A 19,721-nucleotide genomic window follows, 5' to 3' on the forward strand; every position below is an offset into this window, starting at 1 on the left:
TTCCCAAATTTTAGGATCACGGAACCCTTAGGAAATAGTTTGTGTTTTGCGGAACCCTAATGTCTTTACTTCCAACTCAACTCCATTTTTTCTAAAAAAAAACAGTACTACAAAAAATATTTTAATGATATTGTTAATGATTATTGTTTATTACAATTAGTTAAAAAACAATTTTCAATGAAAATTTTATTTATTTAAATAACAAACATTTATTATTTAACTATCACAAATATTTATTTTTAAAAAATTATAATTAATTAGATTTTAAAATATATATACTATTAATATTTTTAGTGAGAAGAATGGAATTGTTTCATTGTTTGATTTACAATATTTTTAAAATTAGGTTTTATATCTGAAACTTGAATTCGTAAGTCTGGAGCGGCATTCAATCTATTTCTGTAATTATTTTTTGTATACGCATAAGAGGAAAAACCAGCCTCACAACGGTAGGTTGTTACAAAATGTAATAGAGTAAAAATAGCTTTTTCAACTAGGGATGGGTACTCGTCCTTAAGTTCAATCCAAAATTCGTTTAAAGATCCAGATTCAAATTTCTGTTATAAATATGACATGCTTTTAATTTCAATTAACTGCTCATATTCGAGCATGGATAACATTGCAGGTTTTTTTTTGGTTCACCAAAGGATTTTGTATCCAATCAACGTCATTATTAGTAGCAGGAAAATACTGAGAAAATGATTTTTCAAGGTTTTCCAAATGTTCGATAACAATTTTTTTAATATTAGTTGTTAGTTGCAATTCGTTTTCCTTTAAAAAATCCATCAAGAGAGGAAAGCATTCAAAATTATTCTCACTTACACATGCAATCCAAAAGTTAAGTTTGTTTCTAAATGCTATATTTTTGTCTCTGACCACGAATGTTGTTATTGTTTTTCCTTGCAAAGACTTGTTAACTTCATTCAGTTTATTGAATATGTCAGCAAGATAAGCTAATTTTATAAGCCATTGATCATCATGTAATAACTCGAAATAACTCATAGATATTGATAAATTTTGTCCCGAAAAAAAAATATTTAAGTCATCGCGCAGTTCAAACAACCTACTTAGAACCTTTCCTCTTGAAAGCCATCTGACTTCAGTGTGAAGAAGAAGTGAATAATGCTCACTACCCATTTCTTCACATACTTTTTTAAAAAGTCTAGACTGGAGTGGACGACTCTTAATATAGTTAACAATATATACAGCCTCATTAAGAACTTGTTTTAACTCTAATGGCATTTTCTTACTAACAAGAGCGTGGCGATGTAAAACGCAATGACTACTGTGACATTTTGGTGCGACATTTTTTATTCTAGTCACGGTTCCTTTAATTTTTCCAACAATAGCTGCAGCTCCATCACTACATACATCGATATATTTAACCCAATTAACCTGATTATTTAACCCTAGGGTTCCGCGGAACACACTTTGGGAAACGCTGTTCTAAGGTACCATAGTAAGCAAAACATAACAAATATCACATTAAGTATCAAAGATTTAAGTTTAGATGACTACATCCAAAGCCTCTAACCAAGCCACTGCCTCAGAGGTAACTTTTATGAAATCCTCTAGGTCACTATCGTAGCTTCTCAATTAGCAGTCCAGGATAAGGTGCTGCATTGATTGTATATTTGTACCACAGTCACATCCCGGACTCTTTCTGAACTTCCATTTGTACATGAGTTCGTTTCATCTATCTTGCCCTGTGCGTGTTCTGTTGAATCTAACCCATATTTTTCTGGGGAGGTCCATCCTAAAACTAACACTAGAGTGCGTATGTTATCTACTTACTAAATGCATAATTTAACAATGTAATGAGAAGAGGAACAGGATGATATGGTTGCCAGGCATTTGGATGATTATTTTATGTCTTCGTTGTTGGATTCATCTTGATTATTATGGTAACTATTTCTTCGTTTATTGGGTCTGATGTATCGGTATTTATAGGTATTTCTATATAAGGTTTAGGGAATATGACTTTTATTAGGATTTTCTTGGTTGTTTTGATTTGTAGAGATTTCCGCCATTGATGTGTTCTTAATATTGGTTTCTACAAGTGTTTCTGTGTGGTGAGGTTGGTTAACAAAGTGCATGTTAAATTCTAATTGAATGGTATTGTTCGATTCTAAATTACTTTCAGTATTATATTTACATGTTGTGGATATGTGACCACTTTGTTTGCAAAAGAAGATTTGTAATGGAAAACAAAACGGTGTCGGTGGTCATACGTTGATCGCAAATAAACACACGACGAAGATAAAGCATAGGAACTTGAGATGATCGGAAACTGCAATTTGACGCGCAACAAAGAAATGAACTCAATTGTAGACCAGTGGAAATTAATTTGTTTAAGATTTAACTATATATTTCTTATCTGTCATTAACTAATCTTAAATTTCTTGTATTTTGTAATGCTGTAATACCCAATAGTCCTTTCCGTTTTTTACCGAACATTTAAACGTAAAATTATATTCATCCTGTTTAACTGTCATTGAATTCACTGTTTCATCAAATACACTTGTATCTTCATTTTTATTGAATTTTTCAATTTCATCCAAATACGATTTCAACTATAAATAAAAATGGATTAAAACATGTTTTATTTAAGTTTTTTAAAACATATTTACACTGGTTTTGTTTTTCTCTTTTTTAGAGTCTTAGATTTACTATTTGTACTTTTACTATTTTCTACATCGGTTTCCGTTAACTTAAATAATAATAACAAAATAATAAAAATTGGTTTTATATTTTTAGTGGGAATATGTATACTAGAATACATCACTAGAATCATCCTCTGTTCGGTAACAAATATAAAGATATATGGTATATATGTGTTACATACAATGTCCGGAATTGTACATTTCGCAATTTGTACAGTGATTTATGTACACATTGCGAATTGTTCTATGTTGCTGAACAAAGTAACTAGATTGTACAAGTTCATAACACAATTCGCGATGTGTACAATAATCACTATACAAATTGCGATATGTATACAATCATTTTACAAATCACAACATTTAAAATCATATTATATAAATTACAATTTTTCGTATAAAAAAAATATTATTATAAAACTACATATTAATTAAATCAAATATAATTATTAATTACATAGGTATACTTTATCATTATTTATTCTTAGAATCAAGTGAGTTATGACTACGTGAGTTGTATAGTACATTTTTTTTACCTAATATGTATATTATACATTTATTATTATAGCATTTAAGTGAAAAAAAAACTTCAAAAAACCTTGCCCTTCAAACATTGATTCTTTTGAATTTGCAGCTCTTAGAGAAATTTTATCAGTAGGTATATCATTTATATTTAATATATTTACCTCATCACAAGATGAAAATTGGTTGTGACTAAATAGTTGTGCAATAATGCCATTTTTAATACCAATTTTATACAATTCGTCCGTCGTTACTTCCATTATAACATCTAATAAAATGAAAGTACATAACTTATTAATATTATAATTATTATTTATAAATATAAAATAATGTATAACGTATGATATTTTTCGAATCTCCTTTACTTCTATCTTCATCTGATACAGGTAACTTGGTGATGTAATGAACTTACAGCTACTTACAGTTACTTAGCTTTTTATTTTTATTTATTTTACCTTGCACAATTGTAATTTCTTCTAATATCGATTCACTTGCAATCGAGGCCTGCTCTAAAATATTATTTTCACTTGCAGTTGAGACCTGCTCTAAAATATTATCTTCATTTACTTCTGTTTCGGTTAATTCATAATTAATTAGCTCTAATGAAAAAATTGCTTACTCTAAATTATTCTCAGAATTTAATGTTTTGAGTATATTCTTAGGTAAGGCACTTGAAGTGAGGCCGAGTTGTGCTTTCCTGCCGAATAATACCTTAAATGGTGATTTTTTAATACCAGAATGATAGCTATTATTTTTTTGAAACTAGCAAAACCTTCACTCCATTTATTGGATTTATTTTCCGACATCCACGCCTATAAAATATCTTACACATCTCTGTTTACCCTTTCAACAATGCCTTGACTCTGAGAGTGGCGAGGTTTTCCATGTACAATCTTAAGTTGTGTTTAATTCATCAATTATACAATTAATGAACTCACGGCCCTTGTCTGACTGAAGAATTAAAGGTGCACCAAAAGTACAAAATATATCAATTAAATCAATTAATGATATATGTACATGTAAAAAAAAAAAAAAAATGTAATATGCAACTCACGCTGTCATAACTTACTTGATTGTATGAATAAATAATGATAAAGAATATACGAAAAACTGTAATTTATATAATATGTTTTTAAATGTTGTGATTTGTACAATGATTGTTGGTAAACATTTCGCAATTTGTACAGTGATTATTGTACACATCGCAAATAGTATAATGAACTTGTACAATCTAGTTACTTTGTACAGCAACATTGTACAATTCGCAATGTGTACAAAAATCTCTGTACGAATTACGAAAAGTACAATTTCGGACTTTGTATGTAACATATATATATTCAGATATACTAACTTTAGTGTAACTCTTTATATCTTCCGTTTTTTTAATTATTATTTAAACGAACTACAAAAAGAAAAATATATTGGTAATTTATAGTTTAAATAACACTATTATAGAAATAATATCAGTTATTGTATTCAATACTCTTATATATGTATAAAAAAATTTACGTGATTTAAGATTTAACCTTCTCAAAAAAGTAGTGTGATTTAAAACTTTTTTTTTTTGCGGTGATATGAAACTTAATTAGCGAATACGTAATTTTTTAAAAGATTCTAGATAATTTGAGAAGGTTAAATTAATATCACATCTTACGAATTACAATTTATTACATTAGAGTTAAATAAAAAGCATTTATCTGTCAGTTATGTATTGAACATAAAAGCATAACCATAAATTCATTATTATAAATTAAATAAATACTTAGGTAGTCATTTAATACTATTTTTAGTTGCTTAACATTTTTAAAGTTAAAGTTAGTTTAGTTCGTGACTTTTTTCATTGCTTTATTATTGGGTTAAAATTTATATTTTTATTTAAGTATAAATATAAATAATTTTTAATTATTTTGGGAACGATCAATTTTATATGTAGGTAATATACATTTTTCAGGAGGAATAGGTCAGCCATAATTGGTATATCGGACTTTTTTTTTTTTTTTTACTACCGGAGGAATAATATTATAATAATTTCACAAATTACAATGATATTAATAATATAAAAAAAAAAAAAACGAAAATCTTTAAGCTACAAGGAAAATCGTCAATAATTGCACCAGAAGGAGAAACCTTTTATTCCCTGGTAACATTAAATTATTCCCGTATTTTTATTTTAATTCTTAATTAATTCCTGATTTAAAATTATATTGCTTTACAATTTCCGAAACTATATTATATTCTATATGTGTTTCAATTAATTTACATTTTGTTTCCTTTAATTTTTATTTGATATTAGTTTTGTTTCTAAATCTTTCCTAAATTGTTTATAATTATTTTGTTTAATTTCAGCTATAATATACTTTCTAGGTAACGCGTAAAAGTTACCATTTAATACTCCTGGTTTATAAATGATATCGTATTCGTATTGTTCCAAAAATATTTTCCATCGCGCTAGTTTTGATAATGGGTCTTTTAAATTAAATAACCATTGGAAAGGTCGGTGATTTGTTACGATTGTGAATTCACGTCTGTATAGATATGGTCTAATTTGTTTTACGCCGAATAGTGCAATATATCCTAATATAAATCATGAAGAATTCTGCTAATTTAGTGCCACAATTTTTATTTATTTACGAATACAAATGCAACTAATTAATATTACTTACATTAAAAAATATATATACATATTATTACATAATTATATTAAAATATTGAACAAATGAACAATTAACAATTTTTTTCTGAACAATCCATATTATCATCATAGACGAAATCTTCGTCTAGATTAATGGTCAATATAATTGGTTCTAAAATTTCGTCACGTAGACTGTATTTGAAAAATATAAAGTTCGGGAATACATGACTACGTTATACGAAATGTAAACAGGTGGTGTAGACTATGGGTATACACAACTATCATGGAACGGGGCGTTATATTATGACGAGAAGCGACTATAACACATGTGGTGCAATTTTATGTAGCAAATACTCGAAGTCTGTTGATGACATTCGACAGAAATTTTGAAATTTTGTCGAAGGATTTATTTTCAAATCATGCAGCATATTTGTCGCGTTGTACCTAAAAACAAATTCAAGTAAATTTAGTATAGTATCAAATTTATCTTTAGAATAGTATTTAAAATAATGTAGGTACTTACCGATTTCGACTTTTATAAAAAGCGTTAACCCAATAACGTCTTTTTTTTGGGGGCACTTTGTTGGCCAAATTTGATTTTAAAATTTCACCACTTGCCATAATATAATATGCAACAGCACAAATCTTTAGTTTTAATTTTTTATCATAATCACCCATTGTTGTATATTTAATTAAATAACAATAAATATGGTAGTAAAAAAATAAAATTAAACTAAAACACTGCGCAACACATAAAAAATACAAACAAAAATAACCAACGTCCGTTCTCAGAAAGGAAAAGAAACGCAATGATCAATGCAAAGATTCAAACTGGCACGGAAATTTGCTGCGCCTGGAAACGCGCCAATCCACGCGCCATGGGATCATGTAGAGGCGCGCTCGTGTAGTGGCGAAGTTCACGCGCCACGCCGCGCCACGGGCCGTGGGATCCCACCTTAATGGTTTTTGTCTCCTTGAGTGACGAATAGCAAATCGAAATAATTCGATTTCTCAACGTCTACCATTCTCAAGGGGAATATAACACATTTATTCGATTTTGCACAGTCTTCGTTCACGCCGTAAATATTAACGGAAACATTTAAATTATTTTTCTGGAATATTTTAATCTCCGCCAATGGGGTGGGGAAAGCGAGTCTGGCGAAATTATATTTGTCCTCGTGTTGCGTATAATTTACACCGACTCTAAATTTATTACCCCCACTAATGTGTTTTGAAAGAATACCCCATTTGAAACACATAGCATCAATGTTTTGCGGATTTACCACAGCCTTTTTCATCCGTATGGTGGCCGGGAGTTCGATATAGCTGGAGCCGCCCATCGGGGTATACATATACACACCTAACAGAAGCCCATCAATGTGCTTCAATGCATACCCGCTACCTTTCCCAGCGTACTCAGCCTCTTCACTGATTAGCTTTTCAAAGTCCTCGACCACCATTCTATCGATATTAGCGATTTAAAACATTTCTCTCGCCATGGTCTTAAATGTCCTATTTTGCGACGAGTTGCATACATTTGGTATATCGTAAGTTGCCTCAAGCTTTAAATTGTATTTTATTGGATTTGAAGCCGAGCATTCTCCCAACTTTTCAACTAATTATATTTTTATTTTTATTATATTTTTATATTATGATAATACTATTATAAGTTGTTTACCACATTTTGAATTTCCGAAAATCAAGCTCGGTATAATATATATTTTTACGAATAAATGGGCATGTTATTATATAACGTAGTCATGTTTTTCAATTTTATAAGTTAATCACATTTATGATTTTTTCAAAACAAAATCGTTAAAATTTCTAAAATCACACATACATGTAGTGGCTCATTAGTGGCAAAGGTGAATTGCATTGCATTGCATAATTGTCGGGCTAAGTACTGCAGCGGCGGCGGTGGCGGTATAAATGTGTACGTACGGATGTAACTCACGGCGTTCGGGCTATCAATAATAATAATATTGATAAGACTTAGATATCACGGATGGTTAAACCCCTCCCCCCATAATACAGTTCAGGCGTGACATGGTTAAAAAGAAGGAAGTCATTGGAAGATATTTAATGTATTGAAAATAAAATTTTAAATGTAATAATAAACGCGTGATTTAATAACAAAATTCACGGACTCACGTGAAGTTAAATTCACGGATTCATATGTATTTAAATTCATAAATGCACGTGAATTTATTTTACGTGATTGCGTACGTGAATATTAATTTCACGTGTATCCGTGAATTTAACTACACGTGAAATAGAGACCTTTAATCGCGATGTAGCGATCTTCGTGCAGGTTAGGTTAACCCCACACCAAATTTATGTAGCGAGCTCGTTGTGCAGAACACTACGATCGCTGACACATTAATTATTTAACGACGTAGCACGTTGTATGAAATCTTGAGACGTGGGTTGAGAGAGATAGGTAGGTGAATAAATTTAACACTGGTATATTAAACTTATAAACTTACTGTTTTTATTAATTTATCACAATAAATTAACAAACAGTTAAAAACACAAAAAAAATTAAATAACAAGTTATTCTGGGCTAAGAATTATATACTCGCGGCGATGTGGCTGTAACAAAGTCCACGACGAGCAATAATTTATTTAACAGGGGAAATGATCAGTCTAACTACCTATCTACATCTGAATAATGCTAAATGCTCAACCCGTATTTATACAGGTTCCAATGACGTAAGAGTGGCCTAATTCTAATATTACTTTATTTTGCCCTCTATTTAGCATTATTATGTAAAAACGTGAAACTACTTGTTGTTTTCACCTTTACCCTGGTTTTCCTGCGTATATGCGAATTTAATATATTATCTATTTTACACATATACTATTTTAATCTATTAAATAATCAAAATATTATTTTGATTATTAAATTTAGCTGGACCTTGGCGAATTTATTAATATGCGTAATAAGTTATTTTTGATTATTAAATATTGATTATTTAAATGCTGATTATAAAATACGCCTAGCCTTGGGCTTACTACAGCGACCCCCATGGTTTTACATTTACAGAATCAAATAGTAATTTCAAAAAACAAATTTTTTAAATTTTATTACTTATTTACAACTTTATAATAATACTAATAATTATAACAATATACTGTTAATAATAATAATATAATACTTAATTAATAATTAGGCGTATGTGATGAATGTGTTTGTTTCCTGCTATTGTTGATAACAGCACCAACATCGACGTCAATTTTAGTATTTTTCAAACGCAAGGAGTGCGATAATTGGAGCTTGTTTCTGTGTTTGTTTTTGATGCCCACCATTGCCGAAAATCCAACTTCACACAAGTATGAAGATGAGAAAGGTAATAATACCTTTAAAGCTTCAGTTGAAAGAGTTTGATATTTCTGTTGGGCTGACAGCCAAAACTCAATCAAATTATTGCGGCTAAATTTAAGTTTTAATGATGTATCTTCAGATATATCAATGAGTTCTTCATCAGCTTTTGTTGATATCCCTGTTAACATAGCGTCCTGAAACGGATTCACAATCCAGTTATTTTTTTGACATTTTTCCATTTCTTCAAGGAAGTAAAAGTAAAAGTTATCTTTCAACGAAATTAAATGCAAAGTAATTTGGCTAATTATATCATCAGGAATTTTTATATCATTTTCGGTTATAAAAGTTTGAAATGTTTCAAAACAATCATTATTTTGCATTTCAATGTTTTTTTGCCATAAAATAAATTTTTTTATAAAACCTCTAATTTTTTCATGGACCGCAAATATATCGGCTAAATACGTGAGCTTCAAAATAAAATCTTCATTGTGCAACGATTTTGCCAGATAAGTTTTTTCCTTTAGAAACAGTGCAACTTCTTCGCGGAGTTCTACAAGTCTTGTTAATACTTTTCCTCTTGACAGCCAACGTACTTCAGTGTGCAAAAGAAGAGATTTATGAGAACTTCCCATCTCTTCACACAACTTTTCAAATAATCGTGATTGCAGTGGCCTTGTCTAAATGAAATTGACTATTTTCACAGAAGTGTTCAACACCATTTTCAAGTTATCCGGCAGATTTTTCGATACTAAAACTTCCCTATGAATGTTGCAGTGAGTCCATGATGCATTCGAACTAACTTCAAGCATTCGAGTTACAACACTACTATTTTTACCACACATAGCTCTAGCACCGTCTGTACATAATCCGACACATTTTACACAATCAAGACCTTTTTTATGTTGCATATCTGCTACAACAACTAAAACGTATTATAACTAAGAAAAAAGTCAATATTGGCGTATACTCGTCATTTATATTATCACAAGCATACCTATCTTTAAATTATAGTGTAATGATGTTACCTTATAGCATTCTAACCACCATAAATCAGCTGTTTATAACCGTATATGGTGATATCATAAAACTGTTTATACACATGTTTTTATCATATTAATTTTGTTTGAAATATCATCACAATAAAGTTGGAAAAAATATTATTAGATTTATTGTAATCTTCTTCAATTTTAAAATCGTTATTTTTAAACAATTATAATGATTATCATGGGAAAACCTAGCCAAGTAGATGTGTTGCATATCTGCTACATATGCGTACAAGGTACAGTAATTATCATTCGTTATTTATTTATTTTCTCTACATATTTGATATTTTTTCTTTACTTATTGACATTACAAGTTACATCTTCATCACAAGTTTTCATGGTAGGTTTTGAAAAATTATTATTTTATTAGTTTTTTTTTTCTGCATAATATAAAGTCTTGTTTCAAATTAATAAAACTAGATATTTGGTATTATTCGTTATTTAGCTACAAATCTTCTGTACTATGACTTCCAAAAATGTCTTGCAAGACTATGAAATTGAAGATCTCCTTTTCTTAAGACCTCCTGAAGGATCTGAAGATGAATTAGAAGATTTAAATTTAGATAAACTGATTTGTGATATTGATGCATATGATCACAATGATGGTAATATTGATATTATTGACCTTCCTGATCTAGATCAAAATATTTTTAATCCTAGTAATGATTTAGATTCTAGTGAATTAGCAAATCCTATACTTATTGTTGTACCCAATTCTGAATATTTAAATTTAAGGCCACCTTTAGTAAATAATACTACAACTGTTGATAATATAAATACCTCTAAACAAGCCAAATTTCGTCAAATTAAATCTTTAATTTGAAAAAAACTACCATTTCAGATATCACCAGATGAAATTAAATTCAAAGGCGATACATATCTTCCACAAGACTCTTTTTTTTGAATTAGAATCCCCCTTAGATTTTTTTAACCATTTTTTTTTACTTCTGATCTCATAGAGCATATATGTCAAGAATCGTTGAGGTATAGCTTACAAAAAATGTGTATAAACCATTCGAAGTAACAGAAACTGATTTAAAAATATATTTGGGGATATGTATTATGACCTCTATATGTATAGTTCCTGATATTAGGCAATATTGGTCTGAAAATTTAAGAAATCATATAATAAAAAACACTATGACAGTAAATAGCTTTGAAAAAATTAGACAGTTCCTACATTTTTGTAATAATGATAGTTTTATCCCTAGAGGAAAACCAGGGTATGATAGATTGTTTAAAATTAGAACTATTTTAGAAACTATTAAAAAAAGATTTCAAACTGTACCATTAGAAGAGTCACTATCTGTTGCTGAGCAATTATGTGCTACCAAAGGGAGACATTTCATGAAGCAGTATATGCCTATGAAACCCCATAAATGGGGTTATAAACTTTTTATTTTAGCAGGTGTTTCTGGTTTTGCTTATAATATTGAAATATATAGTGGCCAGGAAAATGACCCTCAATATCGCCTCACTAGTGAACCAGATTTAGGTGCAAGTGCCAATATAGTAGTGAGACTTTGTAGAATCATACCTACTGATAAAAATTATGCAGTGTATTTTGATAATTATTATACATCTTTGGGTCTTTTGTTATATTTAAAAAATATTGGTATTTTGTCACTTGGAACTGTGCGTATAAATAGATTAAAATAAGTAAAGCTTCCAAATGAAAAAGAATTTATGAAATCCAAAAGAGGGTCATCAGCTGAATGTATCACAAAAATACAAAATAATATTATAAGTGCAGTTGTGTGGAAAGATAATTGTTTGGTTACTTTGTTATCTACATTTGTGGGTGAACAGCCAAAAACTGAAGTTCTAAGATTTTCAAAGTCTGAAAAAAAAGTGTAAATATACCATGTCCAAGTGCTGTAACTATTTACAATAAACATATGGGAGGTGTTGATTTATTGGATGCCAACATTGGCAGATATAAAATACGTATGAGAAGCAGAAAGTGGTATTTGAGGTTGTTTTACCATTTAATAGATACATGTGTGGTGAATGCATGGATTTTACAAAAGAGAGTTTTTTTACAAAAAAATGTAAGTAATAAAATTATTACTTTGTCAAAGTTTCGGGAGGTATTAGCTGTGTCTTTATGCCAAACAGGTAAAAACATAAACAATATAACTTCAACCAGAGGTAGACCTAGTAAAAAGGTTAATATGGTGTTCATGACGGACAGAAAAAAACCTAGAGTTACATACATCAATTATAACTAATCGTGAAAGGTACGATTGTGTTAGTCATTGGCCAGTTTGGAATACCAATAGACAATGGTGTCGATATACAAACTGCAAAGGTTTTACTTATGTGAACTGCAGTAAATGCAAGACATTTATGTGTTTCAATAAAAACAATAGTTGTTTTGTAAGCTATCATACAAATTAGTATTTTTTTTTTTTTTTTTTTTTATATATAATTGGCTCTGTTATTTTGTTTTTAAGCCACAAAGGGAAATATTTTTATTATTTTTCTTAATATTTATAATCAGTGTTAATTTCAAAAGATGATTCTTTTATTTTATAGTTAATAATGGTATACATTTGAATAAAAACAATTATTTTCAAAAAGCAAATAATATTGTGTTTTATTTTCCTATATTATAACAAACATACTCATAGCGCATATGTGGCAAATGTGCTACACTATAATAAGGACTTAAGTTTGGTACTTAGATTATAAATATTGATTTTCAAATTATTTTCTTAAGGTTCTAAGAGCCTAGTACAATATACAGAAAAAAATACTGTTTGTAAAAAAAAAATCATGCAGTGGAGGTTTAAGGGTATTGAATATTTCCTCACTAGTACCTCGAATAATTGGTTCACAAAATAACATATCTTCATGTGGTGTGTTGTTCCATATATAATGTATGAATACAAGCAGCTGACATAAACCTTGAACATCAGTAGACTCTTATAGTTGTAGTGAGAAAAATCTACTTTTACTGGCTCTTTCAATTAGCTGATTTTCTGTCCATTGAGACATGTCATTAATCCTACGTGTAACTGTATCATTTGATAGTGGTATCATTTCGACGTCTTTCGAGAATTGGTCACCAAACATTACTCCAACTGTATCTTTTATTGCTGGCAATACTAAATTCTCTCCGATAGTATGTGGTTTGCCAGCTTTTGTGATTTGTAAACTTATCAGGTACGAAGCGTGCATAGCTTTTTCATTGATCTTGGTGAACTGTGTAATTTTTGTTTTGGACGTATTCAGTTCTTTCAATTTTGTTTCGAAATAAGAGAGTGGTTGATCTATCAAATTAGGATGCTTAGTCTCAATATGCCGACGTAATTTATTCGGACGCATACTCTCGTTTGCAAGTACTTCAAAATAAATTACACACTGTGGTCGTTGTTCATCATTATCTTCTTTCCAAGAAAAACCAATTTTTAGGTAATCTTCAGTTTCAATTTTTCGCTTATTTACCAACCATTTATCCGTCATATAATTTTTGTAAATAATTTGTCTCAAAAATAGCGTACACAATTACACCAAACAATCGATCGCACGCGGTACAACACATTCATACACGTGCACGATACATTAACTAAGATTACAAGCCGACGATGATACAGCGTAACGACTAACTAAAATTTTACAGACAACTAATTGCCGAGTACCGACTTTATCGTCATATTTTATTGAAATATTTGCGATAACGACGTACCAAAAGTACCCGTCGTAATAATTCCCATAATTCGTATATTACTTTATACTTCTATTAGTATTTATATTCTATAATATATATATATAGTCTATATAATCTATATATCTATATATCTATATATCTATAGTCTATACAATTTAAAAAAACATAAATTTCTTACAATACTGTATAATTTGAAAAAACTTTTCGCGACCCCCCAGGGGTTCGCGACCCACAATTTGAGAAACGCTGATACATACATAGGTTATGTGATCAATCTGGTGACGAGGGGCGGGGGGGGGGAAATATACGTAGATCAAATGTTCGGTCAGGCCATAGTGGCGGGGTGGCCCGCGGGGGTTCCAGAACTCTCTTTTTCATACTACTCAGGTCGTTGAACTTTATCCAGTCAGTGGATTTATTTACTAAGTAAAGGTTTTTGGAGCTGATCGGAGGTGAGGAATTGGTTGTGAGTGGTACAGCTGAATGGTCGAAGTGTAAGTCATTAAAATTTTCTACGTGGTGAATGAGGTGATTTGGAAATTTTGAAATAAAGAAGTCAAGTATATCTGGACTTTTGTTTGGGGATGAAGGCCAGTAAGTTGGATGTGGAGGAGAGTAAACTTAGTATTGTTCAGGAGAGATTAGCTGTAATAGGTTATTACCACGGGGGTTGCTCGTTCGACAACCTCAATGAGGGTGCTTCGCATTAAAATCTCCGCCAACAATAAAATTGTGGCCAAGCCAAGTGAGAAATTGTTTGAATTGTTGCGTTGTTACGTTGTGTCTAGGAGAGCAATAGGCCGCGGCTATTGTTATAGGAATGTGGTTTAAATTTAAAGAGATTGCGCAAGCTTGTAAGTAGTTTTCGGTTGTGTTAGGGAGAGAGTCGAAGTGTATGAATGTTCGAACTAGTATTGCAGATCCAGCGTGTACAGTACCTTCTGGGTGATGAGATGTGATCAGGTAATAGGCAGGAATGTTTAATTTGGAGCGTTCGGTAAGATGGGATTCAGATATTAGAACTATGTCTATTCTTTTCTCGTATAGTACGACTATTAGTTCATTTACGTGATTTAAAATGCCATTACAGTTCTAAAGGAGGATAATAAGAGAGTTTGTCTGTGATAATAATTACTCATGTAAAGAAATAAAATGTAAAACGCTATTAAGGGTCTCTAGTATTCGTTATCTGTGTCTAATTTATGATAAGAATTTAAGGATGGAATCTACATGTAAACAATTTATTAATGCGTTTACGTATTATAAGTTATAACTCTTATAAATTACGAGTGGTAGTACCAATACATGTTGTTCAAACCGTATATCTAGCATTATATCAAGCATTATTGCAATACAGTCTACTTATTTGGGGAGGCCTTTCTGCTAATGCTCTAAAACCTTTATCAATTCAACAAAGACAAATTATTCGAATATGTCTGCAGAAACCTACTCTTGAAGGTTCAACAAGACAAAACTTTAAATTATTAAATGTGTTACCTGTGGATTTACTATTTAAAAAAATTGCCATTTTATGGGTTAGTAAAAACATAGATAATTGGATAACTAAAAATAATGGAAAACAAAAAGGGAACATCTAGCATACGATAAATAAACATAAAAGTGTCAAAAAAACTGTTAATGACTGGCTAATATTGTCAATGGGGTAGTTATACAATATGTTTTACTCTATTTTAAGTATTATTCTTTTGTATGTATTTATATTATTTAATTACTATCTATAAGTAATTTGTCCCTCTCTACTTTCAACACAAGCATTGCTTTTAGAAGGCAGATAATCTATAAGTTTATTATGTAATTTTTATATTTATGTAATAAATGGATTCTATTTAAAAAAAAAAATAAAAATAAATACTGATAACCTCCCAGGGGTGTCGTGGTTTCCTGGAGTTGGTGGGGTCATTCGACCGTGAGTTCAGTGGTTTAGTACATGCACATATGTGACATGACTTGACATACAGCTTCACGTCGTTTTTGAGCCCCTTCTAATAGAAACGGTCCCTGACTGCCCGGTAAGTTTCCTCCACCCTGGATGACTAGCCGTGTTGTGGTCGTGATACCTCCAGATCACCTGTTGGGATTGGGTTTTGGGTATCACGATTGATAAGTGGCCCTTAACGTTTTGCCGTAGGAGGCCATCCGATAGGACAAAAGTGTCCGTATCTTTCGTGGCGCTTCTGGTGTTACGTGCAGGGGTGTCCGACTAAATTTTGTTGATGATGACTCGCGTCTGGGGGTCATTGGATTGCCAAGACGCGAGTGTTGTGGTGGAAAACGGGAGGTCGGCAAGTACGTCAACCGTTTCGATTGTGGTGAAGATGTTATCAGCGAGGGGGTTAGTAGTGTAGGTGGGTGGTGAAGTGGGTACCCCTACTAAGCGCTCCTCAAGCTGATCCTCATCTACGGGTGGGTCTGAGGCAGGGTTCCGTGATAATATGTCTGGTCCCTCGTTTTGCACGCCGGGTACATGTATCGTGTGGAAATCCAAGTTTGCGGGAATCACACCCCAGTCCGAACAGTCACAAGGGACAAAATGATAAGAGTCCTGCAAATAAACCTGGCAGAAAAGAGTGCTGCTCAAGACCTAGCACTCCAAAAAGCACGCGAAGACAAGATCGATCTATTAATTGTGAGCGAATACTACAAGTACGAACAAAACACGAACGAAGCCCATGGCTGGTATTGCGACAAAACCATCAGAGCTGCCATAGTCAACTGCAACGACATCCCAATCAACGAGATAGGTGATGCAGGATCCTGGATCACTGTCCGGAAAATAAGGATATACGCATGTTATATCAACCCAAACGTCAGTATAAGGGAGTACGAATATTGGTTGACTAGACTCGAATTGAGCATCAGATCCACATCCTGCGACGTCATTGTAGCTGGGGACTTCAATGCCAAACATCGAGCATGGGGATCCAGAGCCAACGATAACAAAGGAGAATCCCTGTTTGAATTTGCAAACGCTCTAGGGCTGATGGTGTGTAATCAAGGCAATAAACCCACCTGGCAGCGAGGTGACTCAGAGTCGCATATTGACGTGACAATGGCATCAGCTAATCTGGCAGAAAGGGTCACCAACTGGAGAGTTCTGGAGGAATATTCCCATAGCGACCATAGCTATATTGAGTATAATATTGAGAACAATGCACCAAGCCCATACAAGGAAATCACACGCCGAAATACCAGGAATATAGACGGAAAGAAACTCGAGAGAATTGTACTAAGCTGCGAAATTGATATAGGCGCAACAGCAAACGAAAGTGCAGAGGCACTTAACCGCGCACTAACCGGAATCTTGGATGAAGTAGCACCAAGAACGAAAGTAACCTCCAAGAGAAAATCTGTGCACTGGTGGACGCCAGAGATCAAACGCTTGAGAGAAACAAGTAATCGCCTACGTCGCATCTATACGCGGAAACGGAAACGCTCAGGAGATGGTGAATGCATAGCAGAGAAAGAGGAACTGAAGAAAGCCCAACTCGAACTGACGAAGGCCATCAAAAAGTCAAAAGAAAAGTCATGGCGCGAGCTCTGCTGCATGGTGGAGTCCGACCCGTGGGGCAAACCTTATAAACTCGTTATAGGAAAATTGTGCAAGAAGATCCCGATACCAGGCATTGATACACCAGGGAGAGTATAATCCATTATCAAAGAGCTATTCCCAACACATCTCACCAGAGATGTAGTGATATGGCCGGAAGGAGAAATCCCTACCCCGATGATAACAGACGTGGAGCTGAAGCGAGCAACGAAGACACTCAAGTCAAATAAAGCACCGGGAATAGATGGAGTACCAAACGAGATACTAAAGAGAGTTGTCGATCTAAGACCGGGACTGATACTAGACATATATAATAGATGCGTTACAGAGGCTAGTTTCCCTACCAATTGGAAAACGGCAAAACTGGTATTAGTAAAAAAAGGAAACAAGCCGCTTGAAGACCCGTCCTCATATCGCCCACTATGTTTGTTGAACACTATTGCGAATTTATTCGAAAAGATCATGGACACTAGAATTAGAGACCACCTAGAATGAAATAATAGCATAGCTAACAACCAATACGGATTCCGCAAAGGCCGTTCCGCAGTGGACGCGGCTATCAGACTGAAGGATATAGTGGGTAGTCACACAGGAAGGCTAATGACTGGACTACTGACACTAGACGTCCGAAACGCCTTTAATTCGGCACCCTGGTCCAGTATCATCGATGCAGCCACCGGCAAAAGACTACCGACGTACCTATGCAAGCTACTGGACAGTTACTTCCACGACAGAAAACTAATGTACGAGATAGCAGGCAAAGAAGTAATGAAAGCACTATCGGCAGGTGTCTCACAAGGATCTGTGCTGGGACCTACAATGTGGAACGTCCTATACGACAGCCTTCTCTCCGAGCCTATGCCCGAAGGAGTTGAACTGATAGCGTACGCCGATGACGTCGCTATCACTGCAACAGGAAATGACAAGGCGAAAATAGAAAGACTACTAAAAGAAGCAGCTGAGAAGGGCCTGCAATGGCTAGAAGAAACCGGAATCGAACTGGCGATCCAAAAGTCAGAAATAATCCTATTCATAAAGAGATGGAAACACAACGAAATAACGATAATGATAAGGAGACACACAATCCAATCCAAAAAAAACGTGAAATACCTCGGCCTGAACTTGGACGGAAAATTGAATTTTATTGAACATGCACGTATAGTGTCCAGAAGAGCGGATGACGTGACCACAATGCTCACGCGAATCATGCCGAACACAGGTGGAGAAAAATCGCACAGAAGACTTCTAACAAGCGTTACGCAGAGCATTATGCTTTATGGCGCACCAGTTTGGGCCAAGCACATGGGATGCAATGGATGGACCGAAATAGGAAAAAGTAATAGGAAAATCGGCCTCAGAGTTATAGCGGCATACAGAACCGTTTCAAAATCGGCGGTGGACGTCCTATCCGGAATGCCACCCCCAGATCTGGTAGCGGAATACAGGAGCAGCATGAAGACGACAGAAGGAAAAATAGAAGCAGAAAATAAAATGATACAAGCATGGCAATCAAGATGGGAACAGGCTGACAACGGAAGGTGGACTCATAGACTAATACCAAACATTAAGAGATGGCACAAAAGAACGAGTGGTATGGTAGATTACCACCTAACACAAGCCCTCACTGGACATGGATGCTTTTCGGGATACCTACATCGATTCGGTAAGCTACCATCACCTATGTTCTGCGGCTAACATACAGACGACGCCCACCATACACTTTTCGAATGCGATGCGTGGTACGAAAGAAGAAGAATTATGAACACACTGATTGGCGAGGACATCACGGCGGAAACGATGGTCGGGGTGATGATGGAATCCACCAAAAGGTGGAATATCGTAGCGGACTTCAACCACCAAGTGATGCAGAAAAAGGAGGAAGAGGAGAGGCAGAGACAGCGAGAACGCGTGTAGCACACATGTCAACGTGTTATTATTATTTATGTTGTACACTGAAAGCGAAACCTAGGAGACCATAAGTTTCGATCATGTACAAACGTGTAAGGTCGCCAGGAAGGGGAATTGTCCCTGACTGAGGCCAAAAATATGATGTAAATTCAATAAACTCAATAATAGTTGAGTATTTTTATTTGGAGTATTATCCTAAAAATCTTAACCATCGTTACGATTGAACGACGGCACGCACAATATGATGTCATGCTCAATGAGCTTGGTTTTGCCGACCCGGTCGCTGAAAACCGCCGCGTATTTGTTTAATACTGTTACCTATAGATATCGATTGTGTTCCGCGTCGTTATCATTACCGGCCTAACCGGTCTAGTGTACCGACGGGCCTTT

At 33.4% G+C, this 19,721-nt stretch overlaps 2 pseudogenes; both read right to left on the bottom strand.

Moving 5' to 3' along the window:
* Positions 1-290: 290 nt before the first annotated feature.
* Positions 291-672, bottom strand: LOC112690491 (annotated as a pseudogene).
* Positions 673-8,976: 8,304 nt separating this feature from the next.
* On the bottom strand, positions 8,977-13,365 carry LOC112690490 (annotated as a pseudogene).
* Positions 13,366-19,721: the final 6,356 nt, after the last annotated feature.

This window comes from Sipha flava, unplaced genomic scaffold, assembly GCF_003268045.1.
Source record: "Sipha flava isolate LNK unplaced genomic scaffold, YSA_version1 50757_pilon_pilon, whole genome shotgun sequence".
NCBI classification, from domain to species: domain Eukaryota; kingdom Metazoa; phylum Arthropoda; class Insecta; order Hemiptera; family Aphididae; genus Sipha; species Sipha flava.